The sequence below is a fragment of the Hemitrygon akajei genome, chromosome 3 (genome assembly GCF_048418815.1).
Source record: "Hemitrygon akajei chromosome 3, sHemAka1.3, whole genome shotgun sequence".
In the NCBI taxonomy this organism is placed as follows: Eukaryota; Metazoa; Chordata; class Chondrichthyes; order Myliobatiformes; family Dasyatidae; genus Hemitrygon; species Hemitrygon akajei.
In genome coordinates this window covers 198,099,770-198,108,345 of record NC_133126.1, presented here as the reverse complement: position 1 = coordinate 198,108,345, position 8,576 = coordinate 198,099,770, and positions in this window count along the sequence as shown.

Below are 8,576 nucleotides of genomic sequence, written 5' to 3'. Positions count from 1 at the left end.
GTTTTTTTTTAAATACAGAGAACCGGGTTCTCTACTTAAAGCGTGTAACGCCAACATGAAGCCCATCTAAGCCCTGAAGTCCATCAAGTGGGTGTTTGACACCTTTGTGCAGGAGGACTTCCTCAGCTTTCAAAGCGCCCGGCAGCAAGGCGTGGAGAGATCTCAATTAGAGTTGACTCCGAGAGAGCGTTTAATAACCTGCTGTCAGGGGAGGAGTGTGCAGGTAATCTGACCCCGCCCCTCTCCTCTGTGAGACAGTAAATCCAACCCCAGGGATGCTTAAAACACCCGTGGAAAAAATACACCGACATATGGAAAGTTAACATTTCATTCTACCCTGGAGAGTGTTTCATTAAGTTAATCCATTAGGCATTTTGCATGAATAGAATAGGACAAATCTTTCCCCATTAGCATTAACACAACACTACTTAACCACTCTGCTAACATGTGCTGAGGTTAATTACTAACCCACATCATGTCAATTCTGTCTGTCTCCCTTTGGAAGGGAGGGTTGCAAACGATCAGATTAAGCCTGTGCCGTTGAATTCTCCATTTTCTAGTCGAACTAAACTCAGTGAAATGAACGCTTAAATATTTAAATTATGAATAAATTAATGATACCATTTCAAAACAAGACTCAAAATAAACGGTCAGATTTGTTTTTTATTACGAATATTTGATACGTCACGTATGAAAACAGCCTCACATCTGCTCATTTTCCATCTTGTTCAGGGAGAGGATCTGGAAAAAAAGAACTAAGTACATTCGTTAATCTGTTTTAATTCACGGTCACCTGCTGAATTGGTGTTAAGAGGTTTACCTGTTATTCGGGAACGAGAGAGAAATGTTTCGATTACATATAAAATTATAATTCTAACACACACTTTAAATTGATTTATTGTGATATCAGATACTATCTAGATGCAAAAGCGCTAAATGCAATGAGAATCTGTCAATTAATAGAGATGGGATTTTAAATTATTTATTTTTTTTAAATTAATATTTTATTTTAATGCATATATTTTTTCTATTTTGCATTAGTCCTGTGTTGGTTCTGTGTTCTACTTAGTTATCACAGTAACTATAGTGGGTTCTAGGCAATAGATGGATGCTAACTGCCTTGCATCTGCAGTACAACCTGGCACCCTGTGAGACCTCAACTCACGTCGGCTCGGGATGAAATCCTCCCAAATAACTCATCAATGCCACAATTTCATCGGTCACAAATAAAAATATGCAGAGGGGAGAAACCCAGCTATCGACCTGCTGCCTCTGCTCACTCAGGGGCGCCTGCCCTTTTGCACAATTCCAGCAAATTGCCCCCAATATCGGCCTAAAACTCCTCGGGACTGCCGCCATGTTGCAGAGTTGAAAGGTTAAAGCCTGGCTGAGGTTGACGTCATCACTTTGCGTCCACTTTCACTCCAAACTTTTTGAAAACTTTATCAAAGTTTGCTAAAATTCACATTGCCCATCCCCCACCCTCATCTTAATGTCTAGAGAAATACCAATCAAAATTTGCTCTGATGAAAATTAGTTGGAGTGCTGAACAGCAGCAATTTCTACCTCCAAGTGGCTGCAAACGGGCCACAGCCCAATCTGGTCTAATATCCATTAGATTATATCTGTTTTATTCTCTTTTGGTTTGGAACCATAAAATTATCATCATATTCGATACCATTTTAACATATTCCGTTCATTTCAAATTCCCTTTACATATCCAAGCGAAGAAAGATAAACTAGCAAGTTTTACAAAAACAAAAAAAAACTTTTTGTTTATAATTATTGAAGAAATATGACAAATTTGGGTTTTTAGTGCATAATTCGTTTGGCTGTGTTATTTAATAAGCACGCTAAAAATTTTTGCAAGATTTTTCAAAAATTTCGATCAATTTTAAGACCATCGTTCGTGCAGTGACCAATTATTGCAGGCTATTTTACTTGCAAGGGGGCTTTCTCTCCCTAAATATGATGATAATTACTATAATGAATTGCCAAGTGCTTATAAAATATCAGGTTATTCCATGCATCGTTCCTGTGTTATTTCCCATCTTCAGATGTTTGAAGAAAAATAGTTCCTTTGTAAAAATTTGATTAATTAAAATATTTAAATGTATTGCAATAAAAATTAGGGGAAATTATAGTTTTCACTTTGGTATATTTCAGACACCGCCCCCTAATGGTGCCGGGTATTTTCTTGGCGACTTGTCTATGGGCAGGGTTAACGAATGTGCTGGGATAAATAGCCCGAAAAGGTATGCCTTCAGTCGGGTTGCAAGCGGGTTCCTTCCATGGCTCAAAGGCTCTGCTGGTTTTAGGCAAGGGTCCTGGTCGGTCAGAGGGGAAGGGGCTGGGAGATGGGCACTTGTCCAATATTGCACCGCGTCCAAGACCAGGTTGTCTGGTGGCTCGAAGAGGAACCCTCGATAGAAGCGCCAAGTCAAAAGAAAACGAAAGATTCCGCGCGTTAGGTCAAATTGGAGACCAGTTCGTGGCTACTAGAGTGTTTCGATGGAGCGGGGTTCTGGGTGCGAGCACTGGCGTGACTATCCTCTTTACCGAAGGACCCTTTCGATACTTGGCAGATTTTGCTGGGGAGAATTTTATCGAATGCCCAGAGCCAAGACAAATCAAGGCATCTGCTACAAACGAGAGGTTGGACAAACTTGGGCTGTTTTCTCTGGAGCGCCCGAGACTGACGCGAGATCTGTGAGAGGTTTATAAGATTATGAGAGGCATAGATGGAGAAGAGAGACAATAACTTTTTTCCCCCAGAGTTGAAATATCTAATATCAGAGGGCATGTTCTTAGGGTGAGCGGGGGTAATTTCGAAGGATATGCAAGGTTTTTACACAGACAGCAGCGGATGCCTGGAATGCGCTGCCCGAGGTGGTGGTTGGGGCAAACACATTAGAGACGTCAAGAAGGTGAGGAAGATGGAAAGATGTGGAAATTTTTGTAGTCAGAGGAGATTAGATATGCATTTGATTCGGAATTTAATTATTTCGGCACAACGTTGTGGGTCAAAGGGCCTGTTTCTGCGCTGTACTGTTCTATGCTGTAAAGCGGCCCCCATTCAACCGGCCTGATATCCGGACCCATTGGGAAGTTGCAAGGCCTGCTAACATTCCCCCTATTGCGAACATTCGTGGAGATGGGTCAGACTGTACCGGGAGTGTTGTGAGCAATCTGGACCCTTTATCTCAGAAAGGATATGCTGACATTTGTGAGGGTTCAGAGGAGGCTCCGGATATTCCGGAAATGATTGTTTCTAAGTGACAGCACCAACGCGACGAGTCGAACATCGTCATTCTTAGATTCGATGTATCGGGATGTATGAATCCGGAGCCCACCAGGTTTCTGAGAATGTGACTGTACCATTCTCTGACCAACTAACAATAATGGTTGATGTTTCTCCCCGGAGCTGGGCACGAACAGACGGGGAAAGGGTTCGTACACCCCCGGGGGAAAGCGGGAGGACAGGGTCCGTACGTACTGACTGCCGGTGACACAGTGCAGCAATGAAGATCCTTCATCTCTGGGGGTGTACAGGGCGTCCTTCGTCATGTCAGTAGCTTCCTCTCGGTTTACATTGCTGACAAGTCCCGGGTGGAGACTCGGGAACACTGAGTTGTAGAAGGAGTCTTCATTGTTTCATCATCAGTTTTGTTTGACCAGTCAGGATTGTTAGCCCTGAGCTTAGCACTTGAACCGGTTGGTCACTCTCAGTCCGGCCTCTACCCTTTGACCTGTTTGGCACGAGTGACCCAAAGCACAGCCCCAACTCCAGCCAGCATAGCTCTTCGGGTCATCGAGGCTTCTAAACCCCGACAAAGTTGTGGTCCTGTAGGAGATATAAAAAGGGTCGGTTCAGCCGGCGGATAGGGTCCCGATAGCCGGAGGAAAGGAACCGTTTAGCCGGCAGAAGAGGGCTCTGTGAAGTCGAGGTAGGAGTCCGTACATCTGGGGTTCTCCGTGACAATGTGCCCAAAACTCCACATGACCCTCTGCACCACTAATTCTCAACTTCGAAACGTGGAGATGGGTCAGACTGTACCGAGAGTGTTGTGAGCAATTTGGACCCTTTATCTCAGAAAGGATATGCTGACATTAGTGAGGGTCCAGAGGAGGCTCCGGATATTCCGGAAATGAAATGGTTAACCTATGAGGAGCGTTTGATGGCTTTGAGCCTGTGTTCGGTGGAGTTCAGGAGAATCGGTTGGTCGTCTCGTTGAAACCTATCAAATATTGAAAACCCCAGATAAAGTAGATGTGGAGAGGATGTTTCCTATAGTGTGGGAGTCTAGGACCAGCGGGCACGTCTTTAGGATGGAACAGAGATAGGATGAATTTCTTTAGACACATGGTGGTGAACCTATGGAATTCATTGCCATGGGCGGCTGTGGAGGGCAAGTCATTGGGGTTATTTAAGGCGGGGGTTGATAGGTTCTGAATTAGTCAGGGTGTCAAAGGTTACGGAGAGAAGGCATGAGAATAGATTTGAGAAGAATGATAAATCAGCCATGATGGAGTGGCGGAGCAGACTCGATGGGCCGAATGACCTAATTCTGCTCCTATGTCTTAAGGTCTTGCGTCTTGTTGTGGACTGAGTATTAATGAAAGTCGTGCACGCGCTGGTCTGAAGACTGGAATCCGCACTGCATTGAGTTTACCTAGAGGGAGCTGGAGTCGGGACTCGGACATTGATCCTGCGAGGAGGCGGCTCCACATTCCGAATACACTCCATCATCCCCGGTCACCGGGCGGGCAGCCGCTTGTGGGAACTTACCGTGCGAGATCTGCCCACTGCTCTTCCCAGTGGCAACTTCCCCGGCCGCCTCCGACTCGTTTCCATTTGACCGACACAGGACAATTTGGAAATCTTAAGCAACGCTCACAAGACACTAGATGAACTCAGCAAGTCGGGAGCATCTGCCTGCTTTACTACTGCTGGTTTTACACCACTTATTTATTTCTCAAAATACTTATTGTTATTTATATATTTTTATTATTATGTATTAAACTGCTGCCGCAAACCAACAAATTTCACGACATATGTCAATGATATTAAACCTGATTCTGAGGGAGATGCATAGACGGGTTTACCTGACCTGAAACCTCATTACGACCCTGCTCATTTCCCGCCATTGATGCTGCCTGACCTGCTGAGTTCCTCCGGTATTTTAAAATAAACACATTGAACATTACAGCACACTGGTAATAGTCCAAGCACTCGATTCGATGTTCCCCTCGGCTGCCTGTAGAGACCAATCCGGGATCCATACATTTTGGTGTAGCGTAGACAGGAGCAAGTCATTGCTGTCGTTAGTGGTCGGGTCTTTTGGACTGTGCAGGCCATTCGGCTCTCCATGTTGTGCCGGCATTTTAACCTTGTTACTCCATTCCACGTTAAATGGCACCGTTGTGCCCGCAGTAGGAACCGATGCAGGCCACTCTCTTCCTAAGCCTGCTCCCGATGCAGACTCCTCTAGGCTGTTGAGCCCCGACATGGATCTGGGGGCTTTGCCGAGCGCCCTCGCTCCATTCGCAAAAAGCAGGATTACCCAGCGGCCAACCATTTTAAATTCAATCCCCATTCCCCTACCGACATGTCGGTCCATCGCCTCCTCTTCCTCCGCGATGAGGTCACTCTCAGGTTGGAGCAGCAGCACGTCATATCCCATCTAGGTAGCCTCCAACCTGATGGCATGAACATCGATTTCTCAGACTTCCAGGATTTTCCCCTCTTCAATTCCCCAGTCTGCCTACTCTCCTTGCCTGCCTATCACCTTCCCATAATGCCGCTCCTCCTAATGTTTCCGCTGTGGTCGCTCTCCTCTCCAGTCAGATCTCCACCTATCACTTCCAATCTCTATACATCATCTCCCCTTCAACCTCCTTCCCTCTCAGCCGGTCTCACCTATCGTCCTCTAGCCTATTCTCCTCCCCCTCCCCACCTATCAACTTCCCCCTTCCTTTCCAGTCCTGATGAAGGGTCTCAACCCCAGATATCAACTGTTGATTCAGTTCCACAGAGTCTATCTGAACTGCCGAGTTCCTCCAGTACTCCGTGTGTGTGATCGTTGGGTGACATTTACTTCACTGTGAGACTGAGAAGTTAAATCAAACGGTATCACAAACGGGTGGGGGTGGGGGGGGTGGGGGGGGGGGGAGGACAGCACAGCACCACTCAAAGTCAAAGTAAGTTTATTATTAAAGAAAGTACGTATATAGATAGATAAATAAGTAAGTAGATAGCTAGTTAACTAGATAGGTAGTTAGATAATATTGAGAACATCAGCTGTAGAGTCCTTGAAGTGAGTGTATTGGTTGTGGAGTCAGTTCAGTGCTACCGCGCCTGTGATCCAGGTTCAATTTCCGGCCTGTCTGTAACAGGTTTGTAGGTTTTCTTCAGGAGTCCTAATTTCTTCCCACATTCCAAGGACATAGCGGTTAGTAGGTTAATGGGTGCAACTGGGCAGTTAATGGGTGTAACTGGGCAGTGCTGGCACGTTGGGCCGGAGAGGCCTGTTACTGTGCAATTTCTCTAAACAGAATAAAGATCATAATCATGAGAGATTCTTCAGGTGCTGGAAATCCGGAGGGCACCAAAATAAAAGGGTTGTCGGGGAGGGAAGGAAGTTGGCTGGAAGGAGATAGGTGAAGCCAGGTGGGTGGGAAAGGTAAAGAGCTGGAGAGGAAGGAATCTGATAGGAGAGGAGAGTGGACCATGGGAGAAAGGGGGGGAGGAGGGGACACCCGGGGGAGGTGATGGGTGGGAAAGGTAAAGAGCTGGAGAGGAAGGAATCTGATAGGAGAGGAGCCTGGACCATAGGAGAAAGAGGAGCAGGGGGTCCAGGAGCAGGTGATAGGCAAGTGAGAGGAGGTAAGAGGCCAGCGTGGGGAACAAAAGAGGGGGGGGGGGAAGAAGAGGGGCTTTTGTTACCGGAGGGAGAAATCGATATTCATGCCATCATGTTCGAGGGTACCCAGACGAGCGGAAGTGCTCAACGAAGCTGCTCCCCATTTCACTACTGGTCTCTATGAGGCCGCATCGGGAGAACCGGACACAGTAGACGACCCCAGCAGACTCGCCAGGAAGGACTGTTCGGGGCCCTGAATGGAGGTGGATGGCCGGCTGCAGCACTTGACCGCTTGCAGGGTTGTGCCGGGTGGGAGATGAGTAGGGAGGGTCGAACGGAATCACGGAGGGAGGGAGGGAGGGGTGTGTGTGTGTGTGTGTGTGTGTGTGTGTGTGTGTGTGTGTGTGTGTGTGTGTGTGTGTGTGTGTGTGTGTGTGTGTGTGTGTGTGTGTGTGTGTGTGTGTGTGTGTGTGTGTGTGTGTGTGTATAGTATGTTTGGTGGTAAGATCCTTCTGTAGATCAGGGAAGATGTGGGGGATAATCTGTAAAATAAAGATCGTCACTATTCGGACCGTGCCATCCAATTTGCACAGACCGATGTTTCAACGGGGAGCCGCATGGACTTGCTGCCTTCTGCATTGAAATAAAATCATTCTGTGTACATAAGCACGAGAAAATCTGCAGATGCTGGAAATCCAAAGTAACACACACAAAATGCTGGAGGAACTCTGCAGGCCAGGCAGCCTCTGTGGAAGTCGACGGTTCGAGCCAAGGCCCTTCCTCAGGACTGAGAAGGAAGGGGGAATTTGCCAGATTAAATAAGTGGTGGGGTTGGGGGGAAAGAACGTAACTGGAAAGTGATAGGCGAAGCCAATTGCGTGGGAACCATCAAGAGCTGGAGAAGAGAGTCTGACAGGATTCCTTCCTTAGTCCTGAAGGAGGGTTTCTGCCCGAAACGTCGACCATCTATTCATTTCCACATATTCTGTCTGATCTGCTGACTTCATCCAACATATTGTATGTAAGCTATCTTTTTTATATATATATATATATATATATATATATATATATATAGTGTTTTATTGTGTTATTTATGCTTGTTTTGTTTTATTTATATATATATATATATATATATATATATATATATATATATATATATACTGCATCGGATCCAGAGCAACAATCATTTCATTCTCCTTTACATTAGTGTACTGATGAATGACAATAAACAAACGTGAACCTTGAAAACTAAAAACTCTGTAAAAACTGTTTTATGTGGCATTATTATATGTATTTCTTGGTACACATTGGATTGGTAACATATATTTGGATGTAAAACCTAAGCCTGAAAAGTTAAAGCCAATGTTATCACAAAACATACAATTTGCCATGTGTAATGTGGGTACACGCTGTCAGAGATATTCTCTCCATATTTTTAACACAACTGCACGGACCAACCATTGCTTGGAACAGGAAATTTTTATAGCGCCAGAAAGCTAAGCAGCACTTGAAATAGCATTGGCATTCAGCTGGCTGGTGGTGTATTAACAATGAGCTAATGACATCCACTATATCTTTATTGTTTCAATTTGTATCAGTATTGTAACTTGAAGCACTGACAATGTAAATACGTTGAAGCTCTTAAATGTTTCAAAGTAAGAGTTGTGTTATATTTGTTATTTAGAAATTTTATGGATCATATTCATCAACACA